Here is an 11,915-nt window from a genome sequence, read left to right on the forward strand (position 1 = left end):
TATTATCTTGCTGTATGTATGTCGTTTTCTTTACGTTTTCTGACTAAAAGCAACCAAAAAGCCATTTTAAAGTGGTTAAGCAAATTATAATAATAATCGGCAGGGATCCCAGACCAATACAATTAGTGTGCCTCCTTTATTTTAAAACCCACGAGCCGCCACTGGATCTGAGTAACACTAAAACTACCTAAACATTGGGTTGTTATGTCTGACCCAGGAGCTGCAAAGCAACCCAAACACTGGGTTGTTACATTTGACCCAGGAGCTGGGTAACACAAAAACTACCCAAACACTGAAAAAATAACCCCAAAAAAGGCTCAACCCAGCATTTGGGTTAAAAAAAATAACCTTTTTTAGAGTGTGTGTTTTAAAATAGTTTGTTACTGTCTGTTGTGCTTGACTTAGTAATTAATAATCTATCACTTTATTATTTTAAGATATATTAAAATCTGTGTGGTGTAACTGAATCAGCTTCTTCTGGTAAACAAACCATTAGCTAAACAGACCCTCATCATTGTTTGTTCAATGGAAAAATCAAGATATATGAAGCAGCACTTTTTCTAGACACACTTTAAAAATGGCAGGATTCATGAATATTCTGATATTGTGAAATATTATTACAATTTAAAAGAACTGTTTTCTATGTGAATATATTGTAAAATGTAGTTAATTTCTGTGGATTTTCGGCATCATTACTCCAGTCTTTATTTCACATGATCCTTCAGAAATAATTCTAATATACTGATTTGATAAGATCAATCAATCAATCAATCAATCAACCAGTCCATGATCTGAAATCAGACCTTTAGAAAGCATTGTCTTTCATCATCTCCTCAGTGTCTTTGATTGTGTGTGAAAGAGCTGAGATGTGTCTGTTGATCTCCTCCAGCTTCTCCTTCATCATCTGCTTCTTCTCCTCCTCTTCCTCCCTCAGTGCAGTGATTGTAGCTTCTTCTTCATCTCTGAGAAACTGATGAAGCTTCTGTAATGGTCTGGGTGTCTGTCCCTTTAAGACTCTGATTCGGGGTTTCCTCTGCCCCTGCACTCCTGTGTATATGCTGGGGAAAAACACATTGTACTTTCTATCGTTTGGTTGCACCTTCCTTTAACATTAATACATAGGTTGATGGTGACCTGCATCGTGTGTTTCTTTCTTCCATAACGCACGATAGGTTACACTTCTCAAACTGCCGTTTAATCTGACGCTCTGTGTGCTCAGCTTGAGACTGAAATCAAATCACATTCACTTCAATCCTCTCAATCACATCAACACTTCACATCATTAATATAAATTTGGATATCCAACATAACATACCATGATTTGTCATTTACAAAGATAATAAACTGGAATCTATTATATTAAATATAATGATCATAATTATGTATAGTGATCCTACAGCTGTAATACAAATGTTTCTTGACTCTGTTTCCTCACCTTGAACTGTTTTCTCAAAATCTGTTTTAATGTTTTTATTGTGTTTTAGTTTCTCTTGTAAGGACTTCAGTGCTGTATTGAGCTCCTCCTAGAATCGAACAAAGCACAAATATGTAAAACACCAGATTTGATTATTAGTTAATATGATCATACATAAAAAAAACATAAAGACAAACACAAAGTTTGTAAAAGACAAAGCTGTTTACTGAAGCAAAAAGATTTCCAATACCAACTGTGCCTGCTTGATTTTCCCCAATATAGTTAATTCCCCAAATTTTAAAAACTACATTGGTAACACTTTAGATTAGGGAACACATAATCACTATTAACTTTTAATAGTGTTTTCCCTCAATAAACTCCTAATTTGCTGCTTATTAATAGTTAGCAAGGTAGTTGATAAGTTTAGGGATGGGATGGAAAATATGGTCATGCAGAATAAGGCTTTATAAATAATAATAAACAGCCAATATGCTAGTAATATGCATGCCAATATACAGCTAGTTACTATTAAGAAAAGGTCCTTAAAATAAACTGTTACCGCTACGTTCATAATGGGGTTCCGACTAGACAAAACAAGTCCTGATTACTGCCAGCCCTGTTCAATCGAACGTTTTTCAGCAGCCTGAAGATTGTTAAAGGTCTCAAACAGTAACACATTATGGTTCATTATATGAAACACAAAGGTGAAAGAAACTCCAGAAACAATGAGGAAGAAGGTGATTGAAATTCATCAGTCTGGGAAGGGTTACCAAGCTATTTCAAAGGCTCTTAGATGCTAAAGAACACAGCGATAGCCATTATCTCCAAATGGGAACAACTGGACACAGTAATAAAAATGTTACCTAATATTCAATCTGTAAAGGGGGCAGTTTTTTCTTAGTATTAATTAGTGTGTTTGTTTGTTTTGGCTTAACTGTATTCTGTGTTCACGCAGTTTGTCTTATGTTGTATTTGATGACCCTAAAACGATTTAGTATAAGACGCACAAAAACAGCAGAAATCAGTATAGGGGCAAATACTTTTTCCACAGCAGAGTTTATGTAATGTGAAGCTGAGTAAAATGCATAGAGAAATACTGCTGTCGTGATATACATTGTTTATGACTATATATATACAGAATATATACATATATGTGACCCTGGACCACAAAACCAGTCATAAGGGTAAATTTTTCAAAATTGAGATTTATACATCATATGAAAGCTGATAATATTAGGATAATATTTGGCCGAGATACAACTATTTGAAAATCTGGAATCTGAGGGTGCAAAAAAAATCAAAATATTGAGAAAATCGCCTTTAAAGTTGTCCAAATGAAATTCTTAGCAATGCATATTACTAATCAAAAATTAAGTTTTAATATATTTACAGTAGGAAATTTACAAAATATCTTCATGGAACATGATCTTTACTTAATATCCTAATGATTTTTGGCATAAAAGAAAAATCAATAATTTTGACCCATACAATGTATTTTTGGCTATTGCTACAAATATACCCCAGCGACTTAAGACTGGTTTTGTGCTCCAGGGTCACATATGATGAAGCACTGATGGGTCTGAATGTATGATTGTCGTGTTTCTGTGAGTTGATACACACTAAACACACAGGCTGTTTGTCCTCCAGACAGAAGAGATTCTCACTGTGTAAACTGCAGATCTCCTCAGATCCTGATGAACATTTCTCATTTCTCTTCTTCAGGAGCGACTCACACAAGTTTTTTTAACACCAGATTAGGAGGAGGTTGTTCTTTTGAGGATCTTCTCCTGCAGACAGGACACTCTTGGTTCTCCAGAACTGTTGAAGACACTCTTTACAGACACGTGACTACATGATATAAGAACAGGATCCTTGAAGATTTCATGACACATGGGACAAGAAAGTTCTTCTGTAGATACATTTAGTGAAGCCATTTTCACTGTTTGAACTCCAGCAATCTAAATTTTACTTTCACTTTTTGAACGATGGTTTCAAAAATGCATCACCATAAGAATTACAAAGATCTGCTGTCTGTTCCGAAACAAACTCCTCAAATATCCTTCTTTTTTCATTGACTCTTTTTTGCTTTTGTTGAGAGAGAAGTGAATCTGTGACAGAAATAACAAGTCAGTCTCTTCCTGGTAAGTGTTGTAAGAGGGTGAAGTTTCTGATCACCTTTGGGTGTGTTAACACAGGTCAAAGAACAACATCTGGATTTCTTCAGGTTAAATTTGAATAAAATGTATTCAAAATTAACTTTAATTGAAACTTTTTCAAGCTTAATGCTAGAGAACCTTGAATCAAACACAAAAGAACAATTAAAAACACCAACCTTAACAAAAATACTATTTTTTTAAGTTTTATTTATTGCTCTTTATTTGTAACAGTTTCTCCAGGGTCTAACGTGAACAAATATTTGTCACAATGATTTCTTCACATGCACTGTAAACCCTAATAGTTTTAGAACGACTCAAATCATTTCAGGAAACTCTTTTCTCCAGTTTAATTGAGTAATGGTGGCAAAAAAAACAAAAAAACATCATGTTCACTTAATGTGATCTTCCCATTGAATTAACTCCTAGCACTGCACTACTCGGTAGGCCTACTAGTGGTTTCATAGGGATCACTCACCAGCACCTTTATTAATACTGTATTAATTATGAAGACTATACTCATTTAATTTGCATAAAGACATTTCTTGAATATAATATCCATACATTCAGTCACATCATTGTTTCTCTGACAATATGACCAGAACAATCATGTTTGCATTTGCAGGTGTACATGCGCAATAAATAATAAAATCATGTCTAATGAAACAGTATTCTGTTAGTTGTCACCATGTTCATGCATTACTTCATTAAAGACAGTGCATATGTAAATATATATAGGCTACATGTAAGATGAGCACAGACTTTCATTCATCAAACATATTAATGGCTACTTCAACACAAAACAAAACACACACACACACACACACACACACACACACACACACACACACACACATTTTCCATGTTCCATGGGGACGTTTGATAGACATAATGATTTTTATACTGTTTAAACTGTATATTCTATCCCTAACTCTAACCCTAAACCTACCCCTCACAGAAAACTTTCTGTATTTTTAGATAAAAAAAAATTATAATAAATAAAAAAAAAACTTCCTTTAGTATGATTTATAAGCTGTTTTGCTCATAGGGACCAAAAAATGTCTCCATTAGGTTAAAACTTAGGTATTACTATACTTGTGGGGACAATTGTTCCCCAAAATGTAGTGCAATTTGAAAGAATGTGTGCACTTTCATAGTGTAATTCAGATTCATACACTACATTTTCAAAGTGTATTCATTTGCATAGAAAATGTCATTTAGTATTTTACATTAATGACAAGTCAATTGATTTCAAATCAATCTGAGAAACAGGAGGGTGACCAAATCATTATTTTTGTCTGGATTGTTTCTTAATATTGTTGACTGTCATCTTGTGATGTAAACATTCATGTTTTGAGTCTCCACTGCTCACAGGCACTGTGATACTGATTTTACATAGGTTAGTTAAATATATGGAATGCCACACCTGACAAAAATATATATATATATATATATATATATAGAACTTGTAATTCTGTATAAGTAAGTGTAAGTATATTTATATATTTTTTTAATTTAGCGAACAAGACTAGTACCGGCTGGGTGTCAGCATGATTGTGACCCAGTGACCTCAGTTTCAGTATTTTCAAACATTTTGGTTGGTGTGATTGTGGCCCAATGCCGGTGGTGTTGGCTCAGTTTCAGTACCCAGACTCGGGCCAGTACTGGCTAAGTGTTTCAATTCTTGTCGGCATGATTGTGGCCCAATGCTGGCAGTTTCGGCAGCCGGACTCGGGCAAGTGTATTTGGGCCGATTCTGGGGCATCATTCATCCCATTTCCACGCCGAGTCTGGCAACTGCAGCCGGGCCGAGTTATTTCTTCTGGCCTGCTGGATCTGGGCCATTATCTGGCCAAACCGTTTTGGCAACCTGGGGCACCCACTGAGAAACCTGATGAAAGTGCCCTAGTTATTGGCGATTCTGTTGTACGGAACATGAAAATAGAGACACCAGCCAGCATTGTCCAATGTTTACCAGGAGCCAGAGTCCCTGACATCTTGGCAAATTTAAAAGTGCTGGCTAATGCTAAATGTAAATTCAGTAAGATTGTTATTGTTGAAGATTTTTATTAATCAAAATATGAATTACTCAAGTACAATCAATGTGAATATAGCCATTTATGTATCAAGTTATTCTACTATTATAATCATGTATTTACCTGTGTATAGAGGCCTGCATGAGAATGGAATGTGCAGACATTACAAAAATACAGTATATTGTAACCCAGGTTACCAATACTCAACTGAGCTGGGAGTAGTTATTTTCATGAGCTCTGAAACGACCAATAAGAGTATTTTTTAAATTGAAGAATTGACCAATCACGAGTGAGAATGTTGGATAGCACTTTTCGCATGCGGTTTGTGCGTGCTCTCTCTCTCTCTCTCTCTCTCTCTTCGTCGGAACAGAAGTGAACGGAGGCGTTTCAGGTCTCTCCGATTAAAATGTAAGAATTTGATTAATCAAGTAGAAATATTTGATTAAAAACCGAGTGATATTCGCCCAGAGATGCTGTATCGACTTTCTATTCTATTTTAATTCTACTTAATCTATATTTATCTTATTCTTTTTTTATTTAAAAAAAAAACAAAAAAACAAACAAACACTAGCTTTCTAGTGTAGTTCTAGTCTTATTTTTTTTGGAAATTAAGTTTATGAGTGAAAGACAGAGTGGAAACTGAGTTAGTTGGAGCTACAAGGGATTAAAACGGTCAATCTCATCTGGGGTCTTGGTGAGTTAAAGTCACCATGAAATCAAAATGGAAAATTATTATTTTTTTAATGGAATATTGTAGTGTTTATTATAAATAATTTATCCGTGCACTTCATTATTTTTTTTAAATTCATGTGCCCTCGTAATCTTTAATCAAAAATGTTAACCTTCCCTCCCCCTCAAAACGACTCATCTTCTCTTTCGGTCACGAGCTATGGCGCAAGGGTGGAGCTAGTGATGTGAGGGGTAAACGCTGGGATAAACGACAGGAGGAAAAGCTGAAGCTGATGCTTCACTTTATAGCACTGACACCAGTCATGAGGGAGTACGTTACCCCTAAACATTGAAAAGATATTAGGATATTATGACAACATTAGTTTTAGGACATCGCAAACTAATTTTTTTCATGAATATGACTTAACCTGATGGAGGACACGCTCAGCCATTCAGGCAGTCTCTCTCTCTGTCTCTCTCTCGCATTTTAGACATGTTTTGTACTGTTGATCGTCGTCATCATCCTTAATAAATAAAACATTTATTCATGCTTGGGTCTCTGAAACAGCCAATAAGATTATATTGTATATTGAAGAGTTGACCAATCACGAGTGAGAATGTTGGATAGCACTTTTCGCACATGGTTAGTGCGTGCTCTCTCGCTCTTGCTTCGTCGGAACAGAAGTGAATGGAGGCGTTTCAGGTCTCTCCGATTAAAATGTAAGAATTTGATTAATCAAGTAGAAATATTTGATTAAAAACCGAGTGATATTAGCCCAGAGATGCTGTATCGACTTTCTATTCTATTTTAATTCTACTTAATCTATATTTATCTTATTCTTTTTTTATTTAAAAAAAAAACAAAAAAACAAACAAACACTAGCTTTCTAGTGTAGTTCTAGTCTTATTTTTTTTGGAAATTAAGTTTATGAGTGAAAGACAGAGTGGAAACTGAGTTAGTTGGAGCTACAAGGGATTAAAACGGTCAATCTCATCTGGGGTCTTGGTGAGTTAAAGTCACCATGAAATCAAAATGGAAAATTATTATTTTTTTAATGGAATATTGTAGTGTTTATTATAAATAATTTATCCGTGCACTTCATTATTTTTTTTAAATTCATGTACCCTCCTAATCTTTAATCAAAAACGCTAAACTCCCCTCCCCCTTAAAACAACTCCTCTACTCTTCCGGTCACAAGCTATGGCGCAAGGGCGGAGCTATCTGGAACTGCCAGCAGCTGCAGCACGTTACCCCTAAACATTGAAAAGATATTAGGATATTATGACAACATTAGTTTTAGGACATCGCAAACTAATTTTTTTCATGAATATGACTTAACCTGATGGAGGACACGCTCAGCCATTCAGGCAGTCTCTCTCTCTGTCTCTCTCTCGCATTTTAGACATGTTTTGTACTGTTGATCGTCGTCATCATCCTTAATAAATAAAACATTTATTCATGCTTGGGTGTCGGCTGTTAATCCAGTGGAGAGAAATCGCCCACCACTAACTGCAAACTGGCATTCAGATCTGCCTCCATTTTGTTAGCAACGCCCCAGCTTCCAACAATCCAATCAATTCCCGAAGGATGAAATCAAGTCCCGCCCTCTCATTTCAGATGCCGTTTCACTCGGATATACATCTCAGTAGAGAAGAAAAGACAATCGCAACTTCCGTTTCATGCCGACTTTAACAATGTTATTTCATGTGTTAATCTGTGTGAAAGCATGCTGTAATTGAGTTCATTTATGAATCATGATTGTATGTTGCAAGACCACATGTGATACTTTTATGCTTATGTGTTCGTTTGAAAAAAGAGATCGTAATTTTGTTACTTTGTTAAACATAGTGATATGTGCCTGTACTGAAAATTATATTAATGACGGTTTTATGACCTTGTCATTCAAGGTCAGGTTTTTTTTGTTTGTTGTTGTTTTTTTTCTACTTTTGATTCGGTTTCATCATTGCCCTGTCGAGTGTGTGCTGCAAGCTCAGAGCTGACGCTGTATGGAGATCGATGCTTTACGGAATGGAGTCTCTGGATTCCCGGATTTCATCCAAACTCTCGTGTTCACAGAGAGAGAGGACTGGCGAGCCGCAAGGAGTTTTCAACAAGTGCTACTGAGTGACATTGACATTGCTGTTGCCGAACTGGACGGCAGGAAAGTGAATTAGTAGCATAAACAGCACATTTCACGGTTCTCTTTTGGAAGGATCTAATGGGAGAGACTGAGTGACGAACAATTTCATTGTCGTTAACTGAATTCAGCCACATTCACAAGTTTGTGAATGAACTTCAAGTACTGAATCACAAGACTCTTGAAAATTGAGCTTTGAATTCATATGTGAATTTATTCAGGTTTATTTGGGTTTTCTTCCTAATTGTGTTTTTTTTTCCCCTCTAATTTGATCAAGTGTATTTGTTTTTTCTATTTTTTTTTTTTTTCATTTTACAAATTTGAGACAAGAAAAGGAAATGTATTCCTTGCAAATTCAGAAAGTGTATCAAATAAGGGCTAAGTTTAAAAATGTTCTGGAATCAAGCTTTCACTCAAAAAGGTGAGCACGCTGAGTTATTGATGCCGGTTTAATTGTTTTATTTTTTCTATTTTTTAAAATCTGAACAATGGATACAATCCCCATTTTATTTTATTTTTCTCCAGAGTAAACAAATAAATAAGTTAGTGATTCCTGAAAAGGAGCACACAAAAGGTTAATTTCTTTGACTGATGTGAAGTTGTGGTTGAAGGGTGATTGTAGTTCCCAAATGAGTTTTCTGAGTTTTCATTTGAAGTCCTTGAAATCTATAAAGGGAAAGAAAGAAGTTAGTGTCAAAACAACTTGCACTGATATAGGTTTTCTTTTCTTTGGTTGAGAAAGTTACCCATTGTATTTTTTTTCCTCATTCCTCTAATTGGTGCATTTCAATTGTTAAGTCAAACAGTTGCTTTTGACAAATAACACTGAGTTGAACATCTTACCGTGTCTGAGTGATTCATTGTTGTTGTTGAGCTCCTTATTCTCCGTAGGCGAACCTGAACTTCTGAACACCGGTCATATTCAGAACCCATCGTGTCTGGAGTATTTGGTGCAGCGGTTTACAGAAAAAACTTGGCGAGAGCCAGCCAGGAGAATGTGGGGTGTCGTACAACAACAGTGACCTCAGTGGGTGAGTAGTGTATACAGTGCAGTTGATGAGAACTATGGATATTGTGAGATGAGAGAAAGTAAGCGTTCCCAATGCCGTTTTAGTGATGCATTATGGTAGCATACAGCGAACCTTGCTTATTGATAGCCCAGCCTCTGAATCTCATAGACAGGCTATCATAAAGTTCCAATATAGCTCAGCCATGGATACACTGCGACCCTTGTTGCCATTACGAATCGTTAGTGCTTCTCATGCGGATGTCATTTTTAACGTGCGTGCCCTGAGCAGTGTTTACACACAGGCGACTGGTGATGACGTCACTAGAGACTATTTGGAAGAATTGCAAGAAATTGCTAGAGTTAGCGGAAAACCTTTTCAGCTTGTGATTCAAGAGGAGCTGAGGAAGCTTGATGCTGCTAGCTCTCTCATTGATTTGTCACCCACGCCTAGTGACAGTCCTGTTGCAGCTGAGTCTCAAACTCCTCAATTATCTCAGTCACAGGGAGCAGGTGAGGGGGCACTTGTTTCTCCATCTGCAGATCAAGTGTCCTTTCCGAGTGTTCAACAAAGCAAGGAGCCAAACCTGACCAAGACTTATGGGTCAAATGCAGTGCCTATGTCTGCTGCCTTGCCCATGGATGTGTTAAGTCCCCCTAGCGTGCAGCGAGTAGTGGTCGAGCATGTTGTGCGGACTACTGATGCTGTATCAACTCAGTATGTTCCTGTACATCTGCGATCGTTCTCGGGAAAAATCCCCAGACCCCCTAACGAACCTGATTACGATACTTGGAGGGCGAGTGTTGAATTCTTGCTTGATGACCCATGCATTTCTGACTTGTCGCATACCAGGGAAATCCGCCTGCGGCTGATGTTGTAAAGCATATTGGACCTCAAGCATCTCCAGCAGTATATTTGGAGCTGCTAGAGTCCGTTTATGGGTCAGTCGAAGACGGCGACGAATTATTGGCACGATTTATGGCCCTGTTGCAAAATCAGGGGGAGAAACCCTCAAGCTACTTGCATCGGCTGCAAGTCATGCTGAGTGCAACAGTGCAAAGGGGAGGCATTTCCGAAGCAGAGCGTGACCGTAGCTTGCTAAAGCAATTTTGTAGAGGGTCTTGGGATAATCGATTGCTTGCAAATTTGCACCTTGAAGAAAGAAAGACCAACCCACCTTCGTTTGCTGAGTTAGTAGTGTCTGTTAGGGCTGAGGAAGATAAGCAGGCTTCCAAGGAAGAGCGTATGTGTAGCCATTTGGGAATGAACAAATTTAGTTCCCAGTCTGTTAAGCCAAAAGCTACTGCACATCAGCTGTCCACTCTTGTTGCTGGGGTGGGAGGTGCAGCAACTGCTGAAGTGGATCTGTCAGAAAAGGCGATGGCAGGCATTCACACGCAGTTGTCTCCTCTGAAAATGTCAGTTTCTAAGAGGGGGCAGGCTGATCGCAAGGAAGCTGAAGAATTTTCGGCTTTAAAAACAGAAGTGAATGAGTTCAAATGGTCACAATGGAAGTGCAGAAAAGCCAAGTGCAGAAAAGCCAAATGCAAAAAGCGATGGTGTCTCGTGGAAATGTTGAAAATTCACGGTTCAGACAGCTTGAGTCAAGGGAATTTAAGCAGTCTCCGATGAATTTGGTGGGGGCATCTCGACCTCGTCCCGGGTATTGTTTTCACTGTGGCGAGGAGGGACACATTGCTGTCCACTGTGAAAATGAACCAGACCCCTCCAAAGTGGCCAGAAAACGCAGTTTGTTGAGGGAGAAGCAAGCCCAATGGGACTTCCAGAACCAAGTGAAATCGCAGCAGGGAAACTCCAAGCCGTCTCTGCAGTAGGGCATGCAGAGAACGGGGGCGAGTCTCAGTGCCCTAAACAAGACCAGGAAACTTTTGACTACTATTCAAAAAGTACCATGAAAGGGAGGTTGCCAAAAGGTTTAATTGGAACAAAATGTACTGCTCATGTGTGCATTGAGGGGATGAAGGTGAATTGTTTGTTGGATACTGGGTCCCAAGTGACCACAATTCCTTCATCTTTCCACAAAGCCCATCTGGCAGACCATCCAGTGATGCCGTTGAAAGCTCTTTTAGAAGTAGAAGGCGCCAACGGGCAGTCTGTTCCCTATTTAGGGTACGTGGAGCTAACTTTAACCTTCCCTAAGGAATTTTTGGGTGTAGAAGCCGAAATTGACACCTTAGCCTTGTTGGTCCTGGTAGGAGTGCAGCAAATATTAATCGGAACAAACTCCCTTGACACTCTGTATGACATTCATGTTGAGGGTGATGATGTTGAGCCTAACCCAACCTTCAGTGGGTATCGTGCTGTGCTTAAGATTCTGAGTGCCAGGCACAAGCAAAGATGTGTAGAGACCTTGGGACATGTGACCCTGGGAAGTGACCATGCTGAAACAGTGCCTGTGGGTGGTACAGCAGTAGTTGATGGAGTTGTCTACCTGACTAGCTGCTTTCCAGAGAATGTAGCTCTCATTGGGTGTTCTG

This window comes from Sinocyclocheilus anshuiensis, unplaced genomic scaffold (genome assembly GCF_001515605.1).
Source record: "Sinocyclocheilus anshuiensis isolate Anshui unplaced genomic scaffold, SAMN03320099.WGS_v1.1 scaffold464, whole genome shotgun sequence".
Taxonomy (NCBI): Eukaryota; Metazoa; Chordata; class Actinopteri; order Cypriniformes; family Cyprinidae; genus Sinocyclocheilus; species Sinocyclocheilus anshuiensis.